Below are 15277 nucleotides of genomic sequence, written 5' to 3'. Positions count from 1 at the left end.
AGTCTCTTTACTCGTTCCGTAATACATCATCCCGCAACTAACTCATTAGTCACAATGCTTGCAAGGCTTATAGTGATGGTCATTACCGAGTGGGCCCAGAGATACCTCTCCGACAATCGGAGTGACAAATCCTAATCTCGAAATACGCCAACCCAACAAGTACCTTTGGAGACACCTGTAGAGCACCTTTATAATCACCCAGTTACGTTGTGACGTTTGGTAGCACACAAAGTGTTCCTCCGGTAAACGGGAGTTGCATAATCTCATAGTCATAGGAACATGTATAAGTCATGAAGAAAGCAATAGCAACATACTAAACGATCGGGTGCTAAGCTAACGTAATGGGTCATGTCAATCACGTCATTCTCCTAATGAGGTGATCCCGTTAATCAAATGACAACTCATGTCTATGTCTAGGAAACATAACCATCTTTGATTAATGAGCTAGTCAAGTAGAGGCATACTAGTGACACTCTGTTTGTCTATGTATTCACACATGTATTATGTTTCCGGTTAATACAATTCTAGCATGAATAATAAACATTTCTCATGATATAAGGAAATATATAATACTTTATTATTGCCTCTAGGGCATATTTCCTTCAGTCTCCCACTTGCACTAGAGTCAATAATCTAGATTACATAGTAATGATTCTTACACCCATGGAGTCTTGGTGCTGATCATGTTTTGCTCGTGGAAGCGGCTTAGTCAACGGGTCTGCAACATTCAGATCCGTATGTATCTTGCAAATTTCTATGTCTCCCACCTGGACTAAATCCCGGATGGAATTGAAGCGTCTTCTGATGTGCTTGGTTCTCTTGTGAAATCTGGATTCCTTTGCTAAGGCAATTGCACCAGTATTGTCACAAAAGATTTTCATTGGTCCCGATGTACTAGGTATGACACCTAGATCGGATATGAACTCCTTCATCCAGACTCCTTCATTTGCTGCTTCTGAAGCAGCTATGTATTCCGCTTCACACGTAGATCCCGCCACGACACTTTGCTTAGAACTGCACCAACTGACAGCTCCACCGTTCAATGTAAATACGTATCCGGTTTGCGATTTCGAATCGTCCGGATCAGTGTCAAAGTTTGCATCAACGTAACCCCTTACGATGAGCTCTTTGTCCCCTCCATAAACGAGAAACATATCCTTAGTCCTTTTCAGGTATTTCAGGATGTTCTTGACCGCTGTCCAGTGATCCACTCCTGGATTACTTTGGTACCTCCCTGCTAAACTTATAGCAAGGGACACATCAGGTCTGGTACACAGCATTGCATACATGATAGAGCCTATGGCTGAAGCATAGGGAACATCTTTCATCTTCTCTCTATCTTCTGCAGTGGTCGGGCATTGAGTCTTACTCAATCTCACACCTTGTAGTACAGGCAAGAACCCTTTCTTTGCTTGATCCATTTTGAACTTCTTCAAAACTTTGTCAAGGTATGTGCTTTGTGAAAGTCCAATTAAGCGTCTTGATCTATCTCTATAGATCTTAATGCCTAATATATATGCAGCTTCACCGAGGTCTTTCATTGAAAACTCTTATTCAAGTATCCCTTTATGCTATCCAGAAATTCTATATCATTTCCAATCAGTAATATGTCATCCACATATAATATCAGAAATGCTATCGAGCTCCCACTCACTTTCTTGTAAATACAGACTTCTCCAAAAGTCTGTATAAAACCAAATGCTTTGATCACACTATCAAAGCGTTTATTCCAACTCCGAGAGGCTTGCACCAGTCCATAAATGGATCGCTGGAGCTTGCACACTTTGTTAGCTCCCTTTGGATCGACAAAACCTTCCGGTTGCATCACATACAACTCTTCTTCCAGAAATCTATTCAGGAATGCAGTTTTGACATCCCTTTGCCAAATTTCATACTCATAAAATGCGGCAATTGCTAACATGATTCGAACATACTTAAGCATCGCTACGGGTGAGAAGGTCTCATCGTAGTCAATCCCTTGAACTTGTAGAAAACCTTTCGCAACAAGTCGAGCTTTATAGACAGTAACATTACCATCAGCGTCAGTCTTCTTCTTGAAGATCCATTTATTTTCAATGGCTTGCCGACCATCGGGCAAGTCAACCAAAGTCCATACTTTGTTCTCATACATGGATCCCATCTCGGATTTCATGGCTTCAAGCCATTTTGCGGAATCTGGGCTCACCATCGCTTCTTCATAGTTCGTAGGTTCATCATGGTCTAGTAACATGACCTCCAGAACAGGATTGCCGTACCACTCTGGTGCGGATCTTGATCTAGTTGACCTACGAAGTTCAGTAATAACTTGATCTGAAGTTTCATGATCATTATCATTAACTTCCTCACTAATTGGTGTAGGTGTCGCAGAAACTGATTTCTGCGATGATCTACTTTCCAATAAGGGAGCAGGTACAGTTACCTCATCAAGTTCTACTTTCCTCCCACTCACATCTTTCGAGAGAAACTCCTTCTCTAGAAAGGATCCATTCTTAGCAACAAATATCTTGCCTCCGGATTTGTGATAGAAGGTGTACCCAACAGTCTCCTTTGGGTATCCTATGAAGACACATTTCTCCGATTTAGGTTCGAGCTTATCAGGTTGAAGTTTCTCCACATAAGCATCGCAACCCCAAACTTTAAGATACGACAACTTTGGTTTCTTGCCAAACCATAGTTCAAAAGGCGTCGTCTCAACGGATTTCGATGGTGTCCTATTTAGAGTGAATGCAGTCGTCTCTAAAGCATAACCCCAAAACGATAGCGGTAAATCAGTAAGAGACATCATAGATCGCACCATATCTAATAAAGTATGATTACGACGTTCGGACACACCATTATGCTGTGGTGTTCCGGGTGGCGTGAGTTGCGAAACTATTCCGCATTGTTTCAAATGTAGGCCAAACTCGTAACTCAAATATTCTCCTCCACGATCAGATCGTAGGAATTTTATTTTCTTGTTACGATGATTTTCAACTTCACTCTGAAATTCTTTGAACTTTTCAAATGTTTCAGACTTATGTTTCATTAAGTAGATATACCCATATCTGCTTAAATCATCTGTGAAGGTGAGAAAATAACGATATCCGCCACGAGCCTCAATATTCATCGGACCACATACATCTGTATGTATGATTTCCAACAAATCTGTTGCTCTCTCCATAGTTCCGGAGAACGGTGTTTTGGTCATCTTGCCCATAAGGCACGGTTCGCAAGTACCAAGTGATTCAAAATCAAGTGATTCCAAAATTCTATCGGTATGGAGTTTCTTCATGCGTTTTACACCGATATGACCCAAACGGCAGTGCCACAAATAAGTTGCACTGTCATTATCAACTCTGCATCTTTTGGCTTCGACATTATGAATATGTGTATCACTACTATCGAGATTCATTAAAAATAGACCACTCTTCAAGGGTGCATGACCATAAAAGATATTATTCATATAAATAGAACAACCATTATTCTCTGATTTAAATGAATAACTGTCTCGCATTAAACAAGATCCAGATATAATGTTCATGCTCAACGCTCGCACCAAATAACAATTATTTAGGTCTAAAACTAATCCCGAAGGTAGATGTAGAGGTAGCGTGCCGACGGCGATCACATCGACTTTGGAACCATTTCCCACGCGCATCGTCACCTCATCCTTAGCCAATCTTCGCTTAATCCGTAGCCCCTGTTTCGAGTTGCAAATATTAGCAACAGAACCAGTATCAAATACCCAGGTGCTACTGCGAGTATTAGTAAGGTACACATCAATAACATGTATATCACATATACCTTTGTTAACCTTGCCATCCTTCTTATCCGCCAAATACTTGGGGCAGTTCCGCTTCCAGTGACCAGCCTACTTACCGTAGAAGCACTCAGTTTCAGGCTTAGGTCCAGACTTGGATTTCTTCTCCTGAACAGCAACTTGCTTGCTGTTCTTCTTGAAGTTCCCTTTCTTCTTCCCTTTGCCCTTTTTCTTGAAACTAGTGGTTTTACTGACCATCAACACTTGATGCTCCTTTTTGATTTCTACCTCCGCTGCCTTTGGCATTGCAAAGAGCTCGGGAATTGTCTTATCCATCCCTTGCATGTTATAGTTCATCACGAAGCTCTTGTAGCTTGGTGGCAGTGATTGAAGAATTCTGTCAATGATGCAATCATCCAGAAGTTGAACTCCCAGTTGAATCAAGTGATTATTATACCCAGACATTCTGAGTATATGCTCACTGACAGAACTACTCTCTTCCATCTTGCAGCTATAGAACTTATTGGAGACTTCATATCTCTCAATTCGGGCATTTGCTTGAAATATTAACTTCAACTCCTGGAACATCTCATATGCTCCATGACGTTCAAAACGTCGTTGAAGACCCGGTTCTAAGCCGTAAAGCATGGCACACTGAACTATTGAGTAGTCATCAGCTTTGCTCTGCCAGATGTTCATAACTTCTGGCGTAGCTCTTGCAGGAGGCATGGCACCTAGCGGTGCTTCCAGGACGTAATTCTTCTGTGCAGCAATGAGGATAATCCTCAAGTTACAGACCCAGTCTGTGTAATTGCTACCATCATCTTTCAACTTAGCTTTCTCAAGGAACGCATTAAAATTCAACGGAACAACAGCACGGGCCATTTATCTACAATTAACATAGACAAGCAAGATACTACAGGTACTAAGTTCATGATAAATTTAAGTTCAATTAATCATATTACTTAAGAACTCCCACTTAGATAGATATCCCTCTAATCATCTAAGTGATTACGTGATCCAAATCAACTAAACCATGTCCGATCATCACGTGAGATGGAGTAGTTTCAATGGTGAACATCACTATGTTGATCATATCTACTATATGATTCACGCTCGACCTTTCGGTCTCTGTGTTCCGAGGCCATATGTGCATATGCTAGGCTCGTCAAGTTTAACCTGAGTATTCCGCGTGTGCAACTGTTTTGCACCCGTTGTATTTGAACGTAGAGCCTATCACACCCGATCATCACGTGGTGTCTCAGCACGAAGAACTTTCGCAATGGTGCATACTCAGGGAGAACACTTTTATCTTGAAATTTTAGTGAGAGATCATCTTATAATGCTACCGTCAATCAAAGCAAGATAAGATGCATAAAGGATTAACATCACATGCAATCAATATAAGTGATATGATATGGCCATCATCATCTTGTGCTTGTGATCTCCATCTCCGAAGCACCGTGCTTGTGATCTCCATCTCCGAAGCACCGTCATGATCACCATCGTCACCGGCGCGACACCTTGATCTCCATCGTAGTATCGTTGTCGTCTCGCCAACTTATTGCTTTTATGACTATCGCTACTGCTTAGTGATAAAGTAAAACTATTACATGGCGATTGCATCTCATACAATAAAGCGACAACCATATGGCTCCTGCTAGTTGCCGATAACTCGGTTACGAAACATGATCATCTCATACAACAAATTATATCACATCATGTCTTGACCATATCACATCACAACATGCCCTGCAAAAACAAGTTAGACGTCCTCTACTTTGTCGTTGCAAGTTTTACGTGGCTGCTACGGGCTTAGCAAGAACCGTTATTACCTACGCATCAAAACCACAACGATAGTTTGTAAAGTTGGTGTTGTTTTAACCTTCGCAAGGACCGGGCGTAGCCACACTCGGTTCAACTAAAGTGAGAGAGACAGACACCCGCCAGTCACCTTTAAGCAACGAGTGCTCGCAACGGTGAAACCAGTCTCGCGTAAGCGTACGCATAATGTCAGTCCGAGCCGCTTCATCTCACAATACCGCTGAACCAAAGTATGACATGCTGGTAAGCAGTATGACTTATATCGCCCACAACTCACTTGTGTTCTACTCGTGCATAGCATCAACGCATAAAACCAGGCTCGGATGCCACTGTTGGGGAACGTAGTAATTTCAAAAAAATTCCTACGCACACGCAAGATCATGGTGATGCATACCAACGAGAGGGGAGAGTGTTGTCCACGTACCCTCGTAGACCGACAGCGGAAGCGTTATCACAACGCGGTTGATGTAGTCGTACGTCTTCACGATCCGACCGATCAAGTACCGAACGCACGGCACCTCCAAGTTCTACACACGTTCAGCTCGATGACGTCCCTCGAACTCCGATCCAGCCGAGTGTTGAGGGAGAGTTTCGTCAGCATGACGGCGTGGTGATGATGATGATGTTCCACCGACGCAGGGCTTCGCCTAAGCTCCGCAACGGTATTATCGAGGTGTAATATGGTGGAGGGGGGCACCGCACACGGCTAAAATATCGTATATCAAGTGTGTCTAGAGGTGCCCCCCTGCCCCCGTATATAAAGGAGCAAGGGGGAGGCCGGCTGCCATTGGGCGTGCCAAGGAGAGGGGGGAGTCCTCCTAGTAGGAGTAGGACTCCCCTTTCCTAGTCCTACTAGGAAAAGAGGGGGGAAGGAAAGAGAGGGAGAGGGAGAGGGAAAGGGGGCCGCGCCCCCCTCTCCTAGTCCAACTAGGACTCCTCCTGGGAGGGGGCGCGCCACCTCCTGGCTGCTGCCCTCTCTCTCCCCTCAAGGCCCACTAAGGCCCAATACTTCCCCGGGGGGTTCCGGTAACCCTCCGGCACTCCGGTTTAATCCGAAACTTCTCCGAAACACTTCCGGTGTCCGAATATAGTCGTCCAATATATCAATCTTTATGTCTCGACCATTTCGAGACTCTTTGTCATGTCCGTGATCACATCCGGGACTCCGAACAACCTTCGGTACATCAAAACATATAAACTCATAATATAACTATCATCGTAACTTTAAGCGTGCGGACCCTTTGGGTTCGAGAACTATGTAGACATGACCGAGACACCTCTCCGGTCAATAACCAATAGAGGGACCTGGATGCCCATATTGGCTCCCACATATTCCACGAAAATCTTTATCGGTCAGACCGCATAACAACATACGTTGTTCCCTTTGTCATCGGTATGTTACTTGCCCGAGATTCGATCGTCGGTATCTCGATACCTAGTTCAATCTCGTTACTGGCAAGTCTCTTTACTCGTTCCGTAATACATCATCCCGCAACTAACTCATTAGTCACAATGCTTGCAAGGCTTATAGTGATGGTCATTACCGAGTGGGCCCAGAGATACCTCTCCGACAATCGGAGTGACAAATCCTAATCTCGAAATACGCCAACCCAACAAGTACCTTTGGAGACACCTGTAGAGCACCTTTATAATCACCCAGTTACGTTGTGACGTTTGGTAGCACACAAAGTGTTCCTCCGGTAAACGGGAGTTGCATAATCTCATAGTCATAGGAACATGTATAAGTCATGAAGAAAGCAATAGCAACATAGTAAACGATCGGGTGCTAAGCTAACGTAATGGGTCATGTCAATCACGTCATTCTCATAATGAGGTGATCCCGTTAATCAAATGACAACTCATGTCTATGGCTAGGAAACATAACCATCTTTGATTAATGAGCTAGTCAAGTAGAGGCATACTAGTGACACTCTGTTTGTCTATGTATTCACACATGTATTATGTTTCCGGTTAATACAATTCTAGCATGAATAATAAACATTTCTCATGATATAAGGAAATATATAATACTTTATTATTGCCTCTAGGGCATATTTCCTTCAAGACTCGCGAAGGTCTCCTCAAGATCCTCGATCAAGGTTCTCGCCTCCTGAGATTTTACCACAATGTCGTCGACGTAGGCCTCCGCGTTCCTCCCGAGTTGTCGCCCTAAGGCGATGTGCATCAGCCGCTGAAAAGTCACGCCCGCGTTACGCAGCCCGAAGGGCATGCAAGTGTGGCAGTACACCCCGCATGGGCTCAGGAAGGCTGTCTTCTCTACATCTTCTACCGCCATCTTGATCTGGTGATACCCTGAGAATGCATCCAGGAAGCACAGCAGGTCGCACTCGGTAGTAGAGTCGACGATCTGGTCGATGCGTGGGAGCGGGAACGGATCTTGGGAGCAGGCCTTGTTGAGGTTCGTGAAGTCGATGCACATTCACTCCTTCCCACCTTCCTTCGGCACAACGACGGGGTTCGCCAGCCATTCGGGGTACCAAACCTCGCGAATGGTACCCGCAGCCTCCAACTTGCGGGTCTCTTGGACGATGAAGGCCTGCTTCTCCGTGGACTGCCGTCTCGCCCCCTGCTTCACCGGGCGTACATTGGGGCACACCCTCAAGTGATGTTGAATCACTTCTCTCGGGACCCCCACCAGCTGCTTGGGCTCCCATGCGAATATTTCCTTGTTTGCGCGCAAGAACTTCACCAACGCTTCCTCTTGGCCTGGGTCGAGGTCGGCACCTATGGTAAAGGCAGCTCCCGAGGATCCGTCTTCGTCGACCGACACCTGCTTGGTTTCCGCCTTGTCTTGGGTGAACAACTGCTTCTTCTTGGTTGGTGCGGCCTCCTTGGCCTCGGGGGCGCCCGTGCCGACAGGCTGCGCCGCCGCGGCGTTCTTGAAGGCAAGTTTGAGCGCCGCCACAGCCTCCTTGGTGTCCCCCTTGATAGTGAGGACACCCTTGCTTCCAGGCATCTTCATGAGGTTGTATGCCGGGTGGGTTGCTGCCATGAACTGGGCCAGAGCCGGGTACCCAAGGATGGCGTTGTACGGGAGGCTGATGCGGGCGATGTCGAAGTCGACCAGCTCGGTGCGGTAGTTGTTGCGCATGTCGAAGTTGACGAGGAGGCGGATCTGCCCTAGGGAGTGGGCGGTGCCGCCACCAACTCCTGAGAAAGGCTTACTGAGGCTGAGCCGCTCGAGCGGTACGTGAAGAAGGCTGAAGGCCTCCACGGAGAGCACGTTGAGGTCGGCGCCACCGTCGATGAGGGTCTTGGTGATGGCCACGTTGCAGATGGTGGGCGTGCAGAGCATCGGGAGCATACCCAAGCGGGCGGTGGTGACGGGGTGGTCTTCTGAATCGAAGGTGAGGTCAGCCTTGGGCGCAGCCCAGCCCGGTGGAGCCCCCGAGCGCTTGGAAGCGGCACCGATCTGGCGAAGGAATGGCTTGACATGGCGATCTGAAGGCGGTGCTTGAGAGCCGCCTAGTAGGGTCACGACCGCGTGGTGCGCCGGTGCCGCGTAGCGCGCAGTGAAGAGGTCGCGCAGGTCCTCCCAAGATGCCACCGTGGATCCGGGGAGGTCGAGCAGCTAGGCACGCGGCGCGTCGGTGAGGGCCATGGGAAACCAGTTGGCCATGACCTTGTCGTCGCCCCGGGCCTCGAGGACGTCCTCCTCGTATGCCAGCAGGAAAGCCGACGGGTCCGCCGCACCGTCGTAGCGCGGCGGCATCTCCGGCTTGAACTTGGGTGTCCACTGCACCCGCCGCAAGGCGGGGGCCAGGGCTCGGAGCCCCCTGGCCTGGTCGCCGGCGCCGGCCGTCGGAGCCCGCAGCGGGGCGCCGGCCATGAGGGCGGAGCGCGGTGGTGGCAGAGCGTAGATTGGCAGAAGGAGGCTACGGCGCACCCCTACCCGGCGCGCCAAATGTCGGATCACGGGTTCCGGCAAAACCCTTAAGGTTCGAACACTGGGGTGCGCGCGAAGTTCTCCCCCTACCGATCCATGTCCTAACTTACTAAGATCTTAAGAACGAACTCGACAAACTCACAACACAAGGGACACAAGATTGATACTGGTTCGGGCCACCATTGTGGTGTAATACCCTACTCCACTGTGGTGGTGGTGGATTGCCTCTTGGGCTGATGATGCACAGTACATGGGGAAGAAAAGCCTCCTGAGGTTGAGGTGTTCTTGTGCTTGGCGAACTTGTGTGTGTGTGGATTCGATCAGCTCAGGCTTCGCTGCTTTCTACTGTGGTGGCTCGTCCTATTTATAGAGGCCCTGGTCCTCTCCCCAAATATTGAGCGGGAAGGGAGCCAACAACGGCCAATTTGATAGGGGACAGGTAGTACAGCTTATCCTGACAAAAGCAGTCTTCGCCCGCAAAAGGCTCTGGTGGTGACGCCGGCTTAGGCTCCATGGTGACCTCCGTCTTGCCGTCCTGCTGGTCTTGGTCTCGTTGCACCGATATGGAAACCTTTGCTTGATGCCTCGATACTCCACGACTGCGCTTGCCGCCTTAGCACCAAAGGGGAAACAAGGATGCTGCGCGCGCTGGCGCCCGCCTGGTCTCGATCGTCATGGCTCACGCCACGAGAACCTCGCGAGGTTTGCCTTGCCTTGACCTCTCCGCCCCTCGCGAGCCTGCCTGGCGAGGCCGCTCCTGAGGAGGTCTTGCGTCGTCCGCCTCGCGAGGCTTGGCCCCTCGCGAGAGTCTTGAATGCCTTGTTGATGAAGATGGGTCGTACAGGCCTGCTAGCATAGCCACGCCGTGGGCCGCAGGTAGGAAAGTCTGGGGACCCCCGTTCCCAGGATGCCGACAGATCAAATGGATGTATCTAGCACTATTAAGTTCTAAAGACATCCAATTAATCAACAATTAATTCGATATAGAGGGAGTACATGACAATAGGTACATACATGAGCAATCCAAAAATTCATAACCATTGTGTTAATTCTACATTTATCTAAGAGTAAATATAGATCTTATAATTCCAAGCAAAGGGAGGATAAAGAAGCGAACATTTACAGTGATGCTACATAATCAAACAGCAATGAGTGTACGTATGCTGACAGAGGGCAAGAGGTACTGACAAGAGCAATGCAGAACCCAGTATTGTTGTGAGATTCTATGATCCTTTGAATGAGGAGCTTCATCTGAAATTAGTTTTCATACAAGCGAGAAGGTAAGGCACATGCAGAAATTTAGGAGTTCAAATTTTGAATTGATATCATAGACAGTACCTAACGCTGGGCTGTCAGCAGTTCTAATAGGGGTTTGGCAAGTGGAGTAGGGGTAGAGTGTGGTACATTTGGGCCTGTGTTTTCTGTGGCTGCTGATTTATCAGCTATCACTACCTTTTCCAAATACCTAGTTTGTACTCCTTGAGGATCTGCACTCACTCTCTTGCTTTTGGACATCTATTACGAAAGAACAACATTTGACTGGAAAAACATAGTATGACGACACATGGAATAGGTACAGAAAATGGATAGGTATGGCATATACTCGTATATAATGCTTAAACTAAGCAGATGGTGTAACAAAGTAGAAGTAATGCAAGAGGTCAGATGCAAAATATATGTGACCAATACAACCTTGCCAAGTTAGAGCAAGCACCTTGACGGGTGAATAAGATGGGCCATCCTCCACCATGCCAAGTTTGTTAGCCAGTGGATTGTTCCACAATATTCCTCTCGTGCGCCCATTCTCATATTCATTTTGATAATGTTCAGTACCTGACATCCATGAAAACATAAAAACAAGTGAGATTATCTTTGTAATGCAGAAGTGATTCTAATCCAATACTGCCTCCCTATAAACCCCTTTGTGCTATCTCTGCAATTCTTCTGAGAGATGCCATGCATGTTGTAACTTGATGTGTGCATTAATATAATGTGGCCTACTACTCAAAATATGAGAGCTCCAGAAGTGATGACACTTCGCAGATGACAGCTTCAACATATAGTAAAGAAGAACAAGTCGATCTGACCTGACAGATTCAAAATATACTAAGGGAGAACAACTTGACCTCACCAGTTGACCTTAAATTTCTCTGCTACTCTTCCCAACAAGGAACATACTTATTAAAGAAGAGAAGAGGATCATCTTAAAGAAGAGAAAAGGAGCAAGCAGATTGAAGATACTACAAGTCTTTCTATACAATGTCGGTTGCCCACCCATGATGAACCAGAGCGCATAGAGAAATAGTATTCCTTCTGGTCTCTCCATATGTGGCTCACATACATTTCGAAACTAAAGTAGGAACATTTAGCTAACCAATTAAACATCTCTCAGTTTTACTAATATCAGCATAATATCATATTTGAATTTGTACAACTAAGCTTGTTTAGCTCGATGGGTGGAGCAGTGCAATTACGACACGAACCACGTAGGCTGATCGTGGTCATCATAAAATGGGGAAACCGTAAGCATGATGAGTATAGTGTTGACCGTGGCAGTGGGATGGCATATCTGAAGCTGCAAACTGCGCAAAGGGTAGTTAGCAATCGATCTTTGCTTTGGAATAACAACTACGATTTAGTAAGGACAAGAAAGTACAGTCAACAAGTGACAAAGAAATGCAATTCTGTTGTCTCTCTATATGTCGCAACATGCATTTGGAAACTCAAGTGGGACCTTTAGCTAACCAATTAATTGTGTTTGTTAACTAATATCAGTATCATATCACAATCATATTTGAACAACTAAGCCATGTGTTGTTTAGCTTGAAGGGTGGAATCATGCTAGTACGACAGAAAGCACCTATGCAGATCATAGTAGAGTAGATAAAAGGGGAAAACCCTAAGCATCAATAGTAAAATCAGGAAAGTGGAACTAGCTGGACCAGTGGGTGGCGCACATGCTTTTCGACACGAATATAGGAACATTAGGTGACCAATTAAACGTTCTCTGTTTTAGTAATATGAGCATCATATCAGATTCGTATTTCAACACCTAAGCTTTGGAATTATGATTGGCATGTTGTTTTGCTTGATGGGTTGAGGTCTTGAGGAGCAATGCTAGCACGACACGAAGCACCTACGATGATGGTAGTGAATATAAAGGGGGAAAACCATAAGGTTTACGAGTATAGTGACCGTGCCATGGCGGATCTGAAGGTGCAAACCGGACAAAGCTACTTCGCAACCAATGTTTGCTTTCAACTAGCCACTACGATTTGGTACGGACAAGAAAAGTACAGTAAACAATTTACAATCTATTTTTTGGGTGAGATCAATTACTTAAGCACATATGGAACAGTACCACCTCTCTTACGATGCCGTGTAGGCCCCTGCTGATACGTTGAGGGTGTTGCGGGTGCGATGGCTGTCGGTGGCGGGGAAGAAGACTTTAGACGGCAGACGACCGGGTCGGGGGATAAATCATGTTGCCGTGGACGAGGCGGTCGTAGGAGCGGCAACGACAAGGTGGACGACGGCGCCAATGAAGCGAGATGACGCGATGAAAGGATCCTGGTCTGGCGCCATGGATGAGAGACGTCCATCTCTTGCAGTGGACGACGGGGTAGCGGCTCCGGCAAGGTGGAGGATGGGGTGGCGGACGGAGGAGGCTGGCCGCAGTGGGGAGGTTGTTGTGGCACCGACGGTGTATGAATGGGGAAATGGAGGGGAGGGGGATCTCAAACTTTGGGACGCGTTTGTCTGAAATGTGGGAAAGTTACGAACTTATCCCCCGTTTAAAATTTCGGACATCACGTTGGTTGGGGATAGGATGGTAATCTCGCATCTCCCAAATATTTGCCGGTAGCGATTTCGGGCGAGGAGAGGCTGTTTTTCCGCCCACGGTGTATGAACGGGGCTGACAGGTAGGGCGGTTGTGTCATGTCTGAGGGAAGTTACACATCTACCCAATTTAAAATATTTGCCTACATCGATTTCGGGCGAGGAGAGTTTTTTTGCCGCCCACCGTTTATGAATGGGGAAATGGAGGGAGAGACACATGTCTTTCGGACGAGCTTGAATCAAATGTGTTTTGCCGCCCACGTTTGGAGCCCACTGTGTCGGAATGGGCTCAGAGGCGGCCGTGTCACATCTGATTGAATTTACTAGTCTACCCCTATTGACAGGAGTGTAAATCCGGTAGATAAGGATGTCAAAGTGTCAGGGGTAGACAGTAATTTCCATCTTGCAAATACTTGCTTCGGGCAGCCCACAAAGACAGTAATTTCCATCTTGCAAATACTTGCTTCGGGCAGCCCACAAATGATAGTGGGTGTTTAGTCGCTTCGTCCAAAACTTGGGAGAATTAGCATTCACGTTTTCCCTGGGCCCTGGCAACTAAATTCAAATCCAATTTGTATTCGATTACGAATATCCACCGATAATTCTACGTTTTGTTATTTATTTCTTCAAAACCACACAAAGATTTATTCCACCTTTATATATGATTATGATTTAGAAACGCCGTGATCTTCAAATTCAGTAGGTTGGATACACTTTGAGTCAAACAGTTATTTCATCCAATACAATATTCTCCCACGAAAAATAGTTCACCTTATGTCAATCATACAAGTACTGAGGATTACCTCGCCTAAAAATTTTGGATCATTACAACAAATGGACAACATAGGGGGTCTTACAACATAATCCATTCAGAGACATGACACAACATGCAAGTACAATAATCTATTGACAATTTCAACTGGTATCTAAAGAAGAATTGGGATTACCCTCGGCTTCAGATAGCAGAAACAACAGGACCTCCTCCGTCTTCAAATGCAGCATTCTTACTTCCTCCAATTCTTGGGTTGCTTGCATAATGTGTGCAGCTAATTGCATAATTTTCAGCCTCAAGATCAAGATTACCTCATTCATGGCAGCCACACCATCTCTTTCTGCCTCTAGTAGATCCTCAAGAACTATAATATATGTGCTCACACTGCTCTCCGGCGGTGTTGCCTCTGAACTGCTACCATCTGGTAACATGGATGGCGCACTGCTTCCACAAATATATTCTGGGGTTGTGCATTGTGTCCTAGTGTGAACGGCATCCTGAAAGGTTTCCGCTGGACATAAGTAAGAGATAGTTATCGCATGATCCAGGTAGTAAGCTTACATGGTAAATGACATACGAATTATTGCCGAGCATGGCAAGCTATATTTAAATGGTTCAAAGCAGCATCAGCCGAAAAGAAATTAAAATGGTAAGATGAAACAAGGGATGTAAGTGGCAAATAAACGACATCCGCCAGTCCCATCTAGTTAGTTTTTGCTAGCTCCCTAGTTCATTTTCCTCAAAAAACAAAAACTCTTTTGAACTATCATACCACTAGTGGATTTTAATCGGGATTAAACAGGACCTAGTTGACATCCCTAGTTGAAAGGGAGTGTACCACTGCTATATTGAAGTTGCCAAGGCATCTAAGCAGTGCAAATAATCTGAGAAAGCACTTAACAGTGTGGCCTCATATAAACTACAAAGACAGTCTTGTGATGAAGTTCAGAGAAAAGTTAAGGACTCAAATGAACTAGGCATGCATTTCTTTACGATAGTACAACATGCACTGCTGACATATTGGCCAACTCAGGTATAGCCTAACAAGTAACAAACAAACATTCGAATCAAGCAATACAGCAAAGCGGACAACTGAACTATTTGTAATTCTGTAGGATTACAGGTTGAGGGCACAAGCCAAGAAAGCAGCCCACACGCATTACATTTTACATGTACTAAAACACACTGGCTTACC

The 15277-nt window shown here is 46.1% G+C and overlaps 1 pseudogene; it reads right to left on the bottom strand.

The window, feature by feature from the left end:
• The window catches only part of LOC123074615 (uncharacterized), a 59016-nt pseudogene that overhangs the window by 1031 nt on the left and 42708 nt on the right, over positions 1 to 15277 (bottom strand).

Source organism: Triticum aestivum, chromosome 3D (genome assembly GCF_018294505.1).
Source record: "Triticum aestivum cultivar Chinese Spring chromosome 3D, IWGSC CS RefSeq v2.1, whole genome shotgun sequence".
Classification (NCBI taxonomy): Eukaryota; Viridiplantae; Streptophyta; class Magnoliopsida; order Poales; family Poaceae; genus Triticum; species Triticum aestivum.
This window is presented reverse-complemented; position numbering and strand designations above follow the sequence as displayed.